General features: G+C 38.8%; 1 protein-coding gene across 2 annotated transcripts in view; it reads right to left on the reverse strand.

Moving 5' to 3' along the window:
- LOC141780289 (interferon-induced very large GTPase 1-like) overlaps nucleotides 1-17,538 on the reverse strand; it is an 86,163-nt gene that overhangs the window by 13,350 nt on the left and 55,275 nt on the right. The window lies entirely within an intron of this gene.

Consider the following 17,538-nt stretch of genomic DNA (forward strand, 5'->3'; position numbering starts at 1 on the left):
TTCTCCTCCATATCTTCTACTACAGGATAATGTAAGAAAAAGAAAATTGCACAAGATCAGGATTTCTTTTTAAAAATAACACTGGATGAGCTAACCATTATATTATATATTTACTAAATTTCTGTGTTGAATTCTATTTTCTGGAGGCAATTAAACCAGGGTTGAAGGGACACAATATTATCTTCTTATTACGAGAATCCAGCTGCCGTGCAAGTAAAGAAGTCTTTGTTGGATTTTTTTTGCAAGACAAAAAAAGAAAAAATCACCTAATTCGCATATTTCTTTAGTTTGGACCAAAAGTATTGATTTGGATAACCTTGTTTGCTAGCTCTCAGATGATCAGAAAACCATGCCGTTATGTTTATTTTTGATATCTGTGTCTTTAGGAGCCGTGGTCAACCAATTTGGGGGCCCTCGTCTCCTGAATGGTTGGTCATTCTGGTTAATCAAAGCATGTTCTAACACTCTCTCATATAGGTTAACACGTGGGGAAAAAACGTCCAAATCTAAAGTGGTGAGGTCAGAAAGTGATTGATTTCTCACAGAATGCCCCAGAAAACAGCTGCCTGTACCGGCTGAAAATAATGCTATGAGAGTGAATGAAAACAGTAAAATTGCTGACGGGCAGCTGTGAGATGAAAGTCACTGTAAAGCCAAAGGAAGCTGCAGATTCAGGTGATAATTCTTTGTAGATTCTTCACCAATTCACAATCTCACCTATTTGATTTTGCTGAAACACTGAGGAATCCATCCTTTTTTCTTTGTGATCCAGGTATTCTTTCTGCCCTTTATTTTCATTACACATCACTCCACTGTAGCAGTATGGATCATCTTCAGAGACCATGACGTCTATTTTCTCCAGCAGGGCTATTATCTCTCTTTCATCCATCATACTTTTTGTACATGTGTGGTATCTTTTTTCAAGAAAACTGCTGTTGGCTTTCAGGTCTGTCAATGCACCTTCACATGTTTCATCTGACTCATGAGTCACAACTGTCATTACATTACAAGCAAGTGATTTTTTCCCAAAAGCTTTTTCTAACCACTGCACTCCTGAACTGTAATGGCTGTTATGCAGGCCATTTGGTACCAGTAAGAGAAAGGCATGGATTTCCTGATTCAATGGGAATTTGTCAGTGTTTTGTAGACCAAGCATGTTAATGACAGAAATGTGCCGACCACACAAATCATACAGTTTGGTTGAAAACTGTTGCACATTTGTTTGCTCGTCATGGTCAATTAAGATGTTTTTTGATCCAATCTCAATGGAATTTGTGTCACCAATTAACACCAGTGTGAGTTCAGGTATCACTGAAACCAAATAAAAGCCAGACATTACCATGTTATACTGCAGAAATTATTAAAAGACAATTCTGAATGACTGAAAGTTCTGTTTTACATTTTGCTGAAAGGTAATACAAAAATATAATGAATCTGACATAGTGAATCTCACCTTCTTTAATATGTGTTGAAACCCTCTGAGATGTTGGACTTGTGTCCTTCAGTGTGTTTTCAGTGATGACCTTTTCAATGTCATTATCTTCTCCTGTTGTAGATTCATAGCCTTTCATCGTAGACATCAGAGATTAAAGTTTTCATTATTCTTCAGTGTTTGAAAATCTCTAAAATCTGTTATTGTATCATAAATTCATAATGAAGATATTACCTTTCTTATTTGACGCAGATGGTTCTACAAATGTGATTTCAGACTCTCCTCCTGTGCTTTCATCATTCTTCTCTGAGTGTCGAGCTTCACCAGATTCATTAACCAGATCACACTGAGAAAATATGTGATTTTATTCAGCAATTCTCCAGGTTAGACCCACTGAGTTTACAATGGGTTTTGAGATCTTGAGATAAGGGAGGTGTTTTTAACGCCAACAATAAAATGCAAGTCAGTAGTAATAAAAGTATTCATACAAGCTCAAATTGGCAATAGCTGTGACCACGTACACGCATGCATCCGCGTGTGCATGCATGGTTCAAGGTTCATGAGTTATGAAAGAGGACGTGGTTTGATTATAGGGGGCAGGACTAACCCACACCAATGAAAGATGAACTCTCTGTTGAGACCAATGATGCCTCCCACAAGAGTCTACGAAACACGGTTTATGAGTTTGGCTGTGGTACGTGACTTAATTTAGAAGTTATGCACCTTTTTGTTATAGACCCCTCTCATTGCCACATCCAGATTTTGCCAGTTGACATGAACACACCCACACACTTGACTTAACCATTTTTGTTGACCGACCGACCGAGTGAGCTAGAGCTGTTTGTCGCAGCTAAAAGCAGGATTACTGTTTGAGAACAAATACAGTTTTGTAATAACGGTAACTAATAAAGGTGAAGAAACTTACTTTTACCTTGGTTTCAGCTGCATTGTCCTCTAACTCCTCCACTGCAGGGTCATGTTGGAATATCAGAATTCACATGGTCAGCATTAAAAACTTAATAATTGGTTAGCTCATTACCCCAGGGTTTATCAAAGTTTATCTTTAAATTTTTAAATTACCCTTTTCATTTGTCCAAGACGGTATTACAGATTTGACTTCAGACTCTCTTCCATCTGCTGTGTTGTCATGGTTCTCCACCTCCATCTTATCTGTTCTTCATGCTTTAAAGTGTTGTAGGACAAAGTCAGTTGGACAAATACTGTAATATACTATACTTTGAATCACCATTCAAGTTGAAAGGGCAAGTATTTATTAAAAAAATAAAATAAATAAGTCAAATCAATCTTTTTGGAAAATTACTTCATCCTACACATAACCCAATTTTCGAAGTATGCAAGTTCAAATCTGAACTCCGATATAAAACTGTACAAACAGACACAACTACGACAATGTTGAATAAACTCACCTTTGTGCTGAAATAGCTCTGCCTGGTCTGATGTAGATGTGCTGCCTTGCCAAATGCTTTCAATAACTACAGAGATCACAATGGGAGTTGTAGGTCTGCTCCTCCTGTCTGCTCTTCACAAATTAGACAGGATGTGGTGAGCTGAGGAGTTCAGCATTTCTTTAAACTGTTGATGAATTAAAGTAAAGTGAAAGTAGGAAAGCTCTGACTCGTGATTTCCCCGAAACCTGATAACACAGTACTGATAACATTAAGTTAATCATCAACCAAACAAAGTAGCACAACACTCTCAACTTTACAAGTTATCATGTGTAATGTGAAAGGGGTCACTTCGGTTTTACAGTAGAACTACTCTCATCAATCTTGTATCTAGCAGCAGCAGGCTGTTGTTTAGGGAGGATATAACCTGACAAAATCATAAATGTAGCAAAAATGTTAAAAATAAATGTAGCCATAAATGAATTGATAAAATGTGACATATATTGATATTTCTGTTTTAATTAGCTTATTTATTTATTTACCTCTGTATTAATTCCCTTATTTATTTACTCTTCTGTTTAATTTTCCTTTTTATTTATTTCTGCATTTATTTTTTATAAATTTTTTTGATTTGGTGGTTAGCACTGGCACCTCACAGCAAGAGGGTCGCAGGTTCGAATCCTTCTGTGTGGAGTTTGCATGTTCTCCCTGTGTTAGCGTGGGTTTTCTCTGGGTTCTCCGGCTTCCTCCCACAGTCCAAAGACATGCAGGTTAGGTTAATTGTTTACTCTAAATTGTCCGTAGGTGTGAATGTGAGTGTGAATGGTTGTCCGCCTTCGCCCAATGTTAGCTGGGATCGGCTCCAGCCCCTCCGCGACCCCTAACGGGATAAGCGGTTGCAGTTTTTTGAATATTTTTTATTTAATTTTTTAATTTATTTTCTATTTATTTTTAAATATACTGGAAAAACAAAGTTCGGAAACTTGTGTTTGGTGGATTATTTCTCTGTTGTTACAATGCTAATGGTCATTGTATTTTACATCGTTGGAAAGCCTGTTTATTTACCTTCGCAATGATGTCCAACTTGTAAGGATCATGCATTTGTGGGATGAGCAGCACAGCTGATAATGTGGGTAGCGCCCAAGAAAAATTTGCCAAAATGCTCTGCCAATGGTAAACAGTGTATTCTCATAAGGCTACCAGGAAGCCTGCAATGACTGCCCTTCACCGTCAGGCCCATTTGCGCTGGTGTCGACAACACAGACAATGGAACCTGAACATGTGGGGGAATGTCATGTTCAGTGATGAGTCTAGGTTCTGTCTGCGAAAATTGGATGGCAGGGTCAAAGTATGGAGACGACGCGGAGAACGCTATGCTGATTGTTGAACCGATGGAGTAACAGCTTTTGGTGGGGGCAGTGTCATGGTGAGGGGCGGCATCTACCTCACTGGCAAAACAAGGCTTGTCATCATTGAAGGCCATCTCAATGCAGCGAGATATCGGGATGAGATTCTGCAGCCAGTGGCGATCCCATATCTCCACACTTTGGCACCTAACTTCATCCTCCAAGATGACAACACTCGCCCCCACAGAGCCAGGGTTATCACAGCCTACCTCCACAATGTGGGAGTAGAGAGAATGGAACGGCCTGCCAAGAGTCCAGACCTCAACCCAATTCAACACTTGTAGGATCAGCTTGGGCGTGCTGTACGTGTTAGAGTGACCAACACAACCTCGTTGGTTGACCTGCAACGAATCCTGGTTGAGGAATGGAGCGCCATCCCACAGCAACGTGTGACCAGGTTGGTGACCAGCATGAGGAGGAGGTGCCAGGCTGTTGTGGCTGCGTATGGATCTTCCACCACTACTGAGGCTCCTGATGGTGTATTAAATGAATAAAGTGTAAAATTGCCAATATGTCTTGTTTGTTCCTTGTTACTGATAGAGAGTTCAATCATCCAATCCACCAAACAACTCAAAACAAGAGTCAATACCAACAGGAGAATACACTGTTTACCATTGGCAGAGCATTTTGGCAAATTTTTCTTGGGCGCTACCCACATAATCAGCTGTGCTGCTCATCCCACAAATGTATGATCCTTACAAGTTGGACATCATTGCGAAGGTAAATAAACAGGCTTTTCAACGATGTAAAATACAATGCCAATTAGCATTGTAACAACAGAAAAATAATCGACCAAACACAAGTTTCCAAACTTTGTTTTTCCAGTTTATATGTATTTATTTATATATTTATGCATTTATTTATTTATGCACAATTTTATCTTTGCATTTCTCCCCTTATTTATTTCGCCATTCTTATTTATTTCTGTATTCCTTTCCTTATACATTTCTTTACACATTTCTTTTTAAATTTTTTCATGCATTTCTGCCTTATTATGCAAATGAGGGGGTAGTCACTCAATGTCTATCATGGGGTCAGAGTGCATAGATCATATGCTAGCTAGGGATGGGTCACGATTTTTCGAATAGTCGTTAAATTATAATAAATCGAATAGTTTATGCAACTATTCATCCCATCTTAAAAAATATATATTTCCCCTGTATTAACCATTGCAGGCGCTGCCTGGTAGTAACGTTACTACCGGTAAAACGTGTGTGGCACGTTCAGTTCGTCTCTTTTCTGTATTAAAGTGTTCGTACTGTGATTTACCTAAAAAAAAAAAAATGATCTGCTGATTTATAGATGTCTCTTTCCCAATGTAAGTCTATGTGGAAGGTGTTTTTGGGCCCAACAGCATCACATGAAAGACCCAGAAGTTGTAATTTCACAGTTTGGCCTCTACGAAAAATGTTGCTTCAAACCCCAGCGCTCAGAGAGGCTGGGGAGAGGCCAAGTATGCTTGTTGTATAGCTATACTGTTATTGTGAGCTTAAAACACCCATGCGTTCATACTTGGCCACTATTAATTTACTACATGAATATCACATTACTATAAAACAGCAGCAAACAAAGAATGTTTATTACAGAACCAGGTGATGGACACCTCGGAAATATCTTGATGATCCAAAGAAAAGAAAAGAATACCCGGGCTTATAATTCAGTTTCTGGTACCACAACGTTGGCGCTCTTGTTGGAGCTCATTTGAAATCCTCAAGGACACTCATATAAAACTTCTCTTTCTTAATTAACTGTTGTTCATCAAAGTTGACAGATTGTACAGAACTTACAAACAGCAGTTAATGTATCTGTGTTTCACACACTTCTCTTGCTTTTATCTTTCACTCCTTTTAGTCCCACCTCTTCTAACAACTGATTGGCGCTAATGACAAACTGAGGTCACCCAATACACGCAGAGAAAGGACCTGAGAGGTTCAAGGGCTACTCAAAACAAAGGACATTTCAACATCTTGCCAAATTATACATTTCTCCATAGTAATGCAAAAGTTTTCTTTATTTAGAAAGCTCAATACAGTAGTTACATAAACATGTTCAGCTTTGTCATTACAAAAAATTCAGTAAATATATTTCACAGTATAAAAATAATATAAAAAATAAAATAAATTATACAACAAATAAAATGTAAGAAAAGGAAAAGAATGAAAGCAAAAAAGAAAAAACAATCAGATCTGTTAAACAATTGATTAAGTTGTTATACACTAGCGATAAATGAACCATACAATATTGCAAAATATACTGTGTATTTGTTCATGGAACAACATTTCAAAGAAATAATATGTTAACAGAATTAGCAGGGTACTACATGCAGTAGCGCTGCTGCCATTTTGGACTGAAAAAGCCAATGAGTCCATAACCATGAATGTATAAAGAGACGTCTGTAAATCATAGGATATTATTTTTTCAAGGTAAATCAACTTTCCAGTATGAACACTTTAATAGCCTTCCTTTAAATCATTATGGCCTAAAAGTTGTAAAATTCCCTAATAGCCAAATACAGAGATATTTTCCTCGGCATAATGAACGTGCATCAGACCCGCAGGACTTCACCGTTTCCTGCTGGCTGTATGCAGCTGTAATAATGGATATATGGGCTGTAATTCATCACTTTTAACACCCATGGGCTGTATGCTGTAAGCCTGTACCATGGTAGATGTGTTAACGTCACTGTTCCCAAACAATTGGCTATCGGCCAGTAGCTAGTAGTGCTAGTACGACATAAACAGAATTTAATGTAGTTGTAGGCTATTTATTAACATGCAGGGCAAAAGCACAGGACACAACCTCTCTGTGGTCTATCGTACATCAGTTTTGGACATGAAAAAGATTGAGATTGTTCTCAAAATCTGTGTGCTGGATTTTTCTAACTTCCATTTATGTCCATCGCTCACTTTATGCTCCTCTGGTAAGCAGCCGGGAACATTTTTTAATAAATACATAAGTAAGTAAATTTGCATATTTCTAATATTTTTATTGTTCAACAATGGCCATTTCGGTAGAGACATTCAAATTATGACAATAGAATAGTTTAGTACGGCACTTTGTAGTCAGAAGTTTTACCTGCGTCCGGTAGTCGCTCTCAGTCCAAAATGGCAGAGGAGTAGCTCTGGTCGCTGATGTTGCAATGGAACGAACAATTAACTTTCACTTCTTAGCAATATACGTTCTTTGTTAATAATTTGGCATGACAAGAATCCATTTTGGGGTGTCAGACTCATTCAGTGACCTTAAAACTATAAAATCATGGCAGCAATGTAGTAAAGAGAGAGGGGAATGTTCAGGGTCAAGATCAGCATCAAACATCCATCCTGCAAAAACAGAATACAGGATCTGGTAGTTGATCAATGACACCCGTGGAGCCAGCCACAAGCACCAGAGGTTGCCGCTGGGCATAGATCTGCCAACGTGATGAAGTCAACAGTCTTGGGACTAAAGCGACCTATGTGCTGTTGTGCTGGAATGAATATTGATGTATATGTGGTCTGAATATGATGAATAAAACACTTGTTAAGAATCCTGCTGTCTCTCACTTTGTTAACAAACTAATTGTAAAGATAATGATGAAGTAATGAGGGACTACTTAGTAGGCTAACTATTCAGTATTATGTCTCACTTGACTTGGTAAGACACAAAAACGGTAAGTAATCATAAGATAATGATGAAGTAACGATGGACTATCAAGTAAATATTCACTTTTATGTATCACTTTACTTGGGGGGACACAAATACAGTAACTAATGTTGGTTCAGAGTTAATCAGGAACGACTCATGAAGAAAGTGTATTGACTTCATGAACTAATCATTACCTAATGATTGATTAATATAGGATCTCCCAGTCAGTTCTCTAGTAACTATGTTCTCATACAACGTTCATAGCTATACCTACGAAAGTAATGCACTGTAATTTGTAAAATCCCACAAAATCTATTCGTAAATCAGGAAGTATAAAGTGGGACCAACGCCGCACAGGGAGGAGGTCGGGCAGGATTGGTGGGTCAAAATATGGCAGACTTTTGCCCAGGAGACCGGTGTTTGTACCCCGTGTGGAACCAGAAGTCAACGTTGATTTATTTGTCACGTAACTTCAATACTTAAGTTATACCTCTTCCGGAGTTATTTTAAACCAAACCACGATATTTCCTAAACTTAACCATGTAATTTTGTTGCCTAAACCTAACCAAGTCCTGTGAAGAAGTATATTTTGAAAAGACCGCATGCATGTAACAAGCGGAAATTCAAACATGTGTTACGTGTTGCTGGACATTCATAGGAAAATGCAAATGCAAATGTCTGGGTCTCCTCTCTGGGTTTTGACTTTCTATGTTGCAATAAGTAAAGCTTAACTCACAAGATTTTTGATGTCTTCAACATTTTTCTTGAGTATGTTCTGGGCTTTATTTTTGTTGTCTGTGAAGATGTATTTCTGTACTTCCTCCTTTATAAAAGTCTCAACTTGCCTCTTTGGGTGTCAGATGTAGGTGATAAAATCATCAAAGTCCTCTTTCTCTGTGAGTGACTTCAACATGTGTTTCTCCAAGTTCAGCCTGTTCCCACTGAATGCTGGGAAACTACACCTCAGAGTTTTCGGTTCCAGAACATCTGATCAGGGTCAGTTCAATCAACTCTGAGTAGGTTAATCCTGAACATAAAAAGCCGTCATCAATAGAGCTCTGACTACGACTCACATGGCGACAAGTAAATAAGAGGCAGAGCCTCCATTTTAATCCAGTCGACGTAGAGATTGTGGTACATGTACGTACAGTATATGCTGACTGTGCACATTTATCAAAAAAGTCAGAGCGGGGAAAAGTGTCAATAATATAATAAAGTTTTATTCAGTGTGGTCCATTAATTCATCTTTTACCAGACTTACATTTCCTTAATGATAAAGTGGTTGAATCTGACTGTGTATAGACTGTAGCCTACATTACATCTACAATATATTTGTTCAGCTCTGAAGGGGACAAAACACAGGAGCAGAAACTGAAGATGAAAAATAAAGTTGAAGATATAAAAATATATTTAAACATAGAGACATGATGGTAAACTCACAGTCTGATCCAGTAATAATGTGTTTGGTGATTTAAAGGTTAAATAGAGTAGATGATAATAGACACCTAGGCTATTTGGATCTTGGCTCAACAGCATTCAGTAACTTTACTTCAGCTACTTCAAGTCAAGTGTAGTCAATTTAAACACAGTCAGTGAAATGCTGTTAAAACACGTTAAAAAAACTCACTTTCTAACTGCATTCTGCAGCTGCACCACCATCCTACTCACTCACCAATATTAATATAATATTAATACATAATCTTATCTTGTATAGATTGTCTTATCTTGTTTGTAAGGTGTCCTTGGGTGTCTTGAAAGGCGCCTATAAATAAAATTTATTATTATATAATCTACAATATTATTATGTTCCATCAGTGCGACCAATCACACTGTGAGTGACAGAGATCATTATTCGTTGATCCTGTGTCTGAGATTCATACCGATTTTTACTAGCATATTTAAACTGAGATACACATTATGTGCAATGAACTAGTTAGAGGAACTGCTCCAACAAACTGACCGCTGTTTCCGTCACAGTGTTATAAAAAGTGAACTTTGCAAACAGAAGAACAAGCAGAGGTTTTATTCTGAGATGACGGTGATGACTTGATTCTGTGTGATATTTGAATGTCAGGTCAAAAACAGCTGTTCAGAAAAGACTGACAGTGCATAAAAGCGGTAACTTTAGATAGTGACTAATATCTTTAAATTCTGATGCGAACCTCCACAAATTAATGCGCTTTGATACGGACTGAATGAATGAGGAAATAAAGCAGCGTGTCGTCTGTGTGTGTGGTGTGGAAAGGGGGGCGGAGGAATCGGGGTTGGGTACGGATCCTGCAACAGAGGAGGCATCAGGAGAGAGACGGGAGCCCAAATAAGCAACTACACTTTAGAAACAAAAACCCGCAACTACCAATATTTGGAAGCGACTTTTCAGGAAAACAAGCTCAAAGTCACTTATGATAAGCGGACTTTGCAACTGTGGCTGCAGTAGGCCTACTGGCGTCTCTCTTCCCCCTTCCATGCTGGCCTGCACATCACCCTCCCTCCTCGAGCTTCTCAGCCAATCCCTGCGCGATAAATGACCTGCCATCCGTTTCCACTATACTCCTTCCGTTTCAACTATACTCTCTCTCACACATACATATATTCTTCTCACACATACATATATTCTTGTATGAGTGAAAATATATGTATGTGAAAGGAGAATGTATGTGTGTGTGAGTGTAAGAATGAATTATGTCTTGTACGGCCCCTCATAAATCTGCCACTGCTTTTGGATTCATCTACAAGAGACCATTCAAACCCAAGCTCCTGAAGGATAATTGACTGATCTTCTTCATACTTGATGTCCTCAATAGGTTTGTATCTGCAGTTAGTTCACGAACTCAGCCACTCCAAACAGAGTTGAAGTGCTTTTTAAGTTCTTCTTCATCTTTTGCCTTGTCCTTTAACTGATGAGCTAGCTCTTCTTTTGTAGCAGCTTCCTCTCAAACTCTGTCTTCTTATCATCTAGGATAAGAGGAGGAGGACATAGACAGGCTCACTGACTGCATCACAGACTATATCAACTTTTTTGTGGAAAACACCGTACCCACCAGGACTGTAAGGTGTTTTTCCAACAATATCCCCTGGATTAATCCTGATATAAAGGCTCTCCTTAAAGGGACTGTTTGTAACTTCTTACACGTATAAATCACCCGGGTCGATGTCCATGCGCGCACGCATATGCACGCTCGTGTGTGGCTACGCTGTTCAGACAAGACTCCAACATAAACTACACAGAAGCACCAAAACCTCAAAGTTATATCTAGTGAAGCCAGTCTTGCAAAACAGTGTTGGCCGCGGTCGGAGGACGCGGGGGAGACTGTAGCTTTGGTCTCCAGGGCCGGAGTCTCTGCTGTACTCTGCTCCTCTGCCTGCCTGCCTTCACTCAGCGCGCTCCACCTCATGTGCATGCGCGGACACTAAACACTGCAGAAGACTTCGTAGCTCTGAGAATATCTAGTAAATGTACAGTGGACGTTTGTGCAGAAATAAATGCTGCAGCTCCTCCAGACCAACAGAGGTTTCCCGTTTCTTGTGAAGTGACGGAGCAAGCTGGCATCGTCATTTACGTCCACTAAAAGTGCTTGTTTTTGCCATGACAGGCTCTGATTGTTATCATAAGTGTTTGACATTATGGAAAGAATCTCGCTCAAGGAGAAGTCTCGTTCTGAAATCTGGCGAGGTGACAAATAGTGGAATACATCCATGGTGGAAACGCGAGTGCCAGCCAGGCAGAGTTTGTTGTGTTGGAATGCAGAAAGCGTAGCTTAGTGTTATCTACAAGATTTTCAGTGACATGGCTGAATATTTAAATGATTTCAACAATGTGGATGAGGTCTTTGAATTCGATGGCCACCCGTATTTATTTGAGCCAGAGTATACGGATATTCAGACTTCCCAACGAGACTTCTCCTTGAGCGGGACTTTGACACAATAACAAACAAACCGGATCAAGTGAAAGGTAAGAAGAACGTTTATTTCTCTGTAGGGTCCTTTCCATAATGTTGTCAGACACTTTAGGTTATTAATTAGTTAGTTTAATTTATTAGTTTTAGTGGACGTAACGTTACATTAATAACTTGTTTTGCGGCTGCCAGTTACAGCGTTTGAAAAAAAAGTTCTTTTCCCCATTTGTCACTTTGACACAAAAACATGGAAAAATAGGTTCCAGGTTGAAAAATACCAAAGTTACCCTTTAACAGCTGTTTGAGGGACTTTAATGTAGATTTAACTTTATTTGTTCTTAAAAAAAGAATAGCAGACATTTCGGAGCAGGCCTTTATTACATCAGCCATATCATTTTTGATAAAAAAAAACTTGATAAAAGCTTGATAAACAGTACTATATACATGTTACAGGTGCAGTGATCACATAGACTTCAGAGGAATATCAGCTGTAATTGTACAACTATCTTAGGTTTTATCACACCATTATTCCTGATTACAGTTAATTTATTCACAATTATCACGGTGGTTATAAATCTTTGTTCATCAAATTTCAGGTTCAGCTTGACGCCTCGGACCTTTGAACCTGAACATCTGTATTTATGTAAAATATATTTTGCTGTTGAACATCATGATTATGTAGTGAGTGATTATGTACAGTGTATATACAGTATATTCAGTCAACTGTTGTGATTATGATTAATGCAGGTGGGATATATTTCACTGACTTTTAAATCTTTGTTAAAACTAAAAAGTAATTATTAATAGTTTGTGTTGAAAATAATCCATTTTGTGGTGTTAAACTCACTCAATGACTTCTATCTTTAGAGTAGTTTAAATAATCGTTTCAAATATTTTTATTAAGAAGCATGTGCATGTCAGTGATACAAACTTTGTGGGGTGTTTATCATGCCTCACTTTTTATACATAACAAAAACAGACAAAACTAGGAACTAAGGGCAAACAAAATGGAGACAAGCAAATACAAAAAACATACGTAATGATAGGAAAACAAAACAAAACAGAAAAACAAAAAAAACACAGACAGCACCCTAAGGCAAACAAATCAGGGAGACATTGGCGACATACAGTATATACATAAACCGGTGTAACCCACCCCCCCTCCCGAACCCTCCCATCCCTGAGCAGTGCTACCTCGGGTACTAAAGACTATGTGTCTATTGCGTCTTAATTGTCTGTTCCTCCTATAAAGGAGATCATCGGTCTCCAAATCCTTTCAAATACCTCCAGTCTGTCTTTAAGGGTGTATCGGATCCTTTCTAGGTGGAGGGTATCAGTCAGTGTTGTTATCCAGGATTTAAATGTTGGCACATCTGTCCCTTTCCAGAACAAGAGAATCAGTTTCTTTGCACAAAGGAGACCATAGGACAGGAGATGATATTGTGTGTTCTGTAGGATTTTAGAGCTTTCGGAAGCTCCTAGTATAACCAAAAGTGGATCAGGTTTTAATTGGACTTTAAAAATCTTAGAAAAGAATGAAAATATTGCAACCCAAAAGTCCTGTATTTTAGGGCATAGTGCATAGCTATGAAGTAAATCTGCATCTGCTTGGGCACACTTCTCACATCTTGGTGACGTTTCTGGAAAGATTTTATGTAGCTTTACTTTAGAGTAATGTAGCCTGTGCAGAATCTTAAACTGTATCAAACAGTGTCTGGCATTCAAAGAACAGATGTGAACATACTTCAAGATCTTGTCCCAAATGTTCTCCGTTATTTCTATCCCGAGGTCTTTTTCCCAGCCCTTTTTTATAGAGCTCACATCTACTTGTTGAAGGTCTTGCAATGTATTGTATACAAATGAAACTGGATGGTTATCTACTATACAGTCTCTCAGACACTGGTCTAGTTTATCAGGTGTTGCAACCTCAAAATTGTGAAGATGAGTTTTCACAAAGTGTCTAATCTGGAGATATCTGAAAAAATCTGTTTTTGACAGCCCATACCTCTCCTGAAGCTGCTGAAAGGAAGCAAACGTACCCCGAATGTACAAGTCCCCAACACTACTCAGTCCTGACTCTTTCCATTGATCAAAGGCTCCATCTAGGGTTGATGGGGTAAAAGACGGGTTTGCCGATATCGGAAGTGTAAAGGATAGAGCTCTAAGTTTAAAGTGTTTGGTTATTTGTTTCCAAATTTGAGTAGTGCTATGAATAATCGGATTGTAATTATAACATGCTTTTTTGAGACGAATGGGAGACATTACAATAGCACCAAGTGAGCTGGGTAGACAGTCCTCCCGCTCCATATCCAGCCAGCTGTCGAGAACAATCGTTTCATCCAGCCAATAGGAAACACATCGAATGTTTGTTGCCCAATAATATAGCCTGAAATCTGGTAGAGCCAGTCCCCCATCCCCCTTAGGCTTGCACAGGTGGTCTTTCCTAATTCTATGGGATTTATAATTCCAGATAAATGGTAGAATTATGGAGTCGAGTTTTTTAAAGAAGCTCTTAGTAAGATATATAGGTATGTTTTGAAAGAGGTATAACAGTTGAGGGAGACAGATCATTTTAATTGCATTCACTCTACCTATCAGAGAAATTGGAAGGGTTTTCCAAAACTCTAATTTGGTTTTAAACTTGTCTAACATAGCCATAAAATTAGCTTCAAATAGGGAGTTATATTTCTTCGTGATCTCTACCCCCAAATATGTAAATTTTTCCAAAGCCAGTTTAAATGAAATCTGTTCGAGCATACTTGGGTCTTTACACCGCACCGGCATCAGTTCGCTCTTGCTCCAATTTATCTTATATCCCGAAAAGGAGCTAAATAAGTCAATCGTCTCCAATATGATAGGAATAGAAGTCAGTGGCCTCGTTATGTACATCAAAATATCGTCCGCATACAGCGAAATTTTATTTGAAGTATATTCTGTGTTATAACCAAAAATCTCAGTGTGAGCCCTGATTGTTTCTGCAAGAGGCTCCAATGCTAGAGCAAACAGCAAGGGACTCAGAGCACAACCCTGCCTAGTGCCCCTACAAAGGTTGAATGCATCTGAAACTGTCCGGTTAGTAAGGATTCTAGCACTGGGATTGTTATACAATATCTTAACCCATGCAATAAATTTTGTGCCAAATTCGTATTTTTCTAGTACTGCATATAGGTAGGGCCATTCCACACAGTCAAAGGCCTTTTCCGCATCTAAGCTCAAGATGAACAAATCTTCCTTAGGATGTCTGGGAGAGTACATAATATTAAAAAGGCGTCTGAAGTTATTAAACGAATGTCTTTTCGGAATGAACCCTGTCTGATCCGGGTGTATCAATTTAGCCATATAAGGACCGAGTCTGTTAGCTAAGGATTTGGCCAAGATTTTTTGGTCTGTGTTTAATAGTGACACTGGCCTATATGAACCTACCTGCTCTAAATCTTTCCCTTTCTTTGGAATAACTGTTATAGTAGCTTCATTTAGTGTTGGTGGTAGTGTGCCAACCTCAAACGCCTTTCTGTACATCCTCAACAGGTATGGGGCTAGCATATTATCAAACTTTTTATAAAACTCATTGCAAAACCCATCTGGTCCTGGGCTTTTACCACTTTTTAAAGACTTGATCGTCTTCTTTATTTCCTCACATGTAATTTCTGTCTCCAAGGAATTTTGATCCCTCGGTGATAATGTGGGCAAATCACATGCCTGTAAAAAATGGTCCCTAACCTCGGGTGGTGCCTGGGCTTGGGAGGTGTACAACTTTTCATAGAATTGCCGAAAGGTACTGTTTATGTCACTATGTGAGGTAATATGAGTTCCAGAGTCCGATTTTATCTTATGAATGGTCCTATCGCTTTCCCTTTTCCGTAGCTGCCTTGCCAGCAACTTGTGCGGTTTATCGCCAAATTCAAAAAATGTCTGTTTAGTAAATATGAAAGCTCTTGAGATTTTTTCAGAGAGTAATTGATTGAGCTTGTATTTGAGGGCTGAAATTTTATTATGCGCCTCAGTGGACGGTTGGGCAGCGTTTTCTGCGTCTAATTTTCGTATTTGGTCCTCCAACTGTGATCTTTCAAAACGGTCGCGCTTTTTTTGTGAGGATTGAAAGGAAATGACACATCCTCTTGTATATGCTTTAAAAGTTTCCCACAACAAAGTCGGTGAAATATCATCTTTATCATTCGTCTCAAAAAACAACTTCATCTGAGTCTCTAAGTACTCACAAAAACGTTTTTTCGTAAGCAGTTGGGGATCAAACCTCCAGGATCTATAGGTCTTTTCAGCCTCGAGCAGCCTCAATGAGAGAGAGACGGGACAGTGGTCAGAAATGACAATGTCGTGGTATTTCGCATTCTGAACTCCAGGCAGGAGTTTGGCATCCAACAAGAAGTAGTCTATTCTGGTGTATACATTGTGAACTTGAGAATGAAATGAGTATTCTCTACCTGTTGCATTTAAAATTCTCCACACATCCAATAAGTTTGTATTTTTAATATATGAATTCAGAAAATTAGAAGCGTTAGATGATGCCATTCTTCGCGTAGATGATCTGTCCAAATAAGTGTCCAGGACTAGATTAAAATCCCCCCCAATCAGCAAATTTGTGGTAGAAATGTCCGGTATCAAACTAAAGACTTTCCTAAAAAATTCAGGATCGTCCCAATTTGGCCCATATATGTTCAGCAATGTAATTGGTGTGGACTGAATCTCACCCGTAACCAAAATATATCTTCCCTCTTTATCTGCAATTGTAGACTGATGTAAGAATGGAACATTTTTGCGAATTAGGATAGCCACCCCCCTAGCCTTGGCTGAAAACTTGGAATGGTATACTTGACTTATCCATCCAGCCTTAATTCTACCATGATCTTCATTTTTCAAATGCGTCTCTTGTAAGAAAATCACATCGGCCCGTAACTCTCTCAGGTGCGACAGTACCTTGCCCCTTTTTACTGGTTCATTTATTCCATTCACATTCCATGTGCAAAAAGTTAAATTTCGTCCCGTTCCTATATCTCCGTCCTTATCTATCGGTGCAACCATAAGGAAATATCATTCTCCTGTAATGATTCTGACGCATTGCCATTTGTCGTTAAATGATACAGCCTATGTAGCACTGCTCCCCACCCCGCCCCCCTTCCTACCCTTAAACAAAACAACAAAAACACAAAAACACTCACCTTCCCCTTGGTGCACCCACATTTAGACCTCTGGGAGCGGGACCAGCCCTCTCTCCCAGAAGTCCAAACTCCGCACCAACTACCTAACAACCAATTCTTAATCACTACCATACTGACCTTCCGGTGTAGCCCCACAGTTATATAGTGAACCCAAAACCAAAAATTCTAGAATTAACATAAGGTATATTATTTATTATTCAAGGGGATAGGTCTGGCTCAACTGCAAAAAAAAGGGTGAGTAAGGATTTTAGAGAGAGTATGTTTAACTTGACCTCCTCTTTAAGTATTTCCGTCATAATTAGGTAACATTTGTCTTGGCCAGTTCCCCTCAGGCTCAGAATGTAAACATAGAAAACGTGCTCTATCCAATAGCACCCACTACAAAAATACTGGAAGAAAAATAGCAGCAGTTGTTAATCAATTGTCTGCTTAATATAAGCCCAACTGTATACAACGGATCAGTAGCGGAACTACATCAGTAAACTTAGACTTAAACACTTTGAACAAAATGGGCTGTGGCACTTTAGAATGAATGTAAACAGTGGCAGAATGTGCACTTTAACCTTCAATATAACAAGAATAACATTCTGCAAAAGC

Source organism: Sebastes fasciatus, chromosome 13 (genome assembly GCF_043250625.1).
Source record: "Sebastes fasciatus isolate fSebFas1 chromosome 13, fSebFas1.pri, whole genome shotgun sequence".
Taxonomy (NCBI): domain Eukaryota; kingdom Metazoa; phylum Chordata; class Actinopteri; order Perciformes; family Sebastidae; genus Sebastes; species Sebastes fasciatus.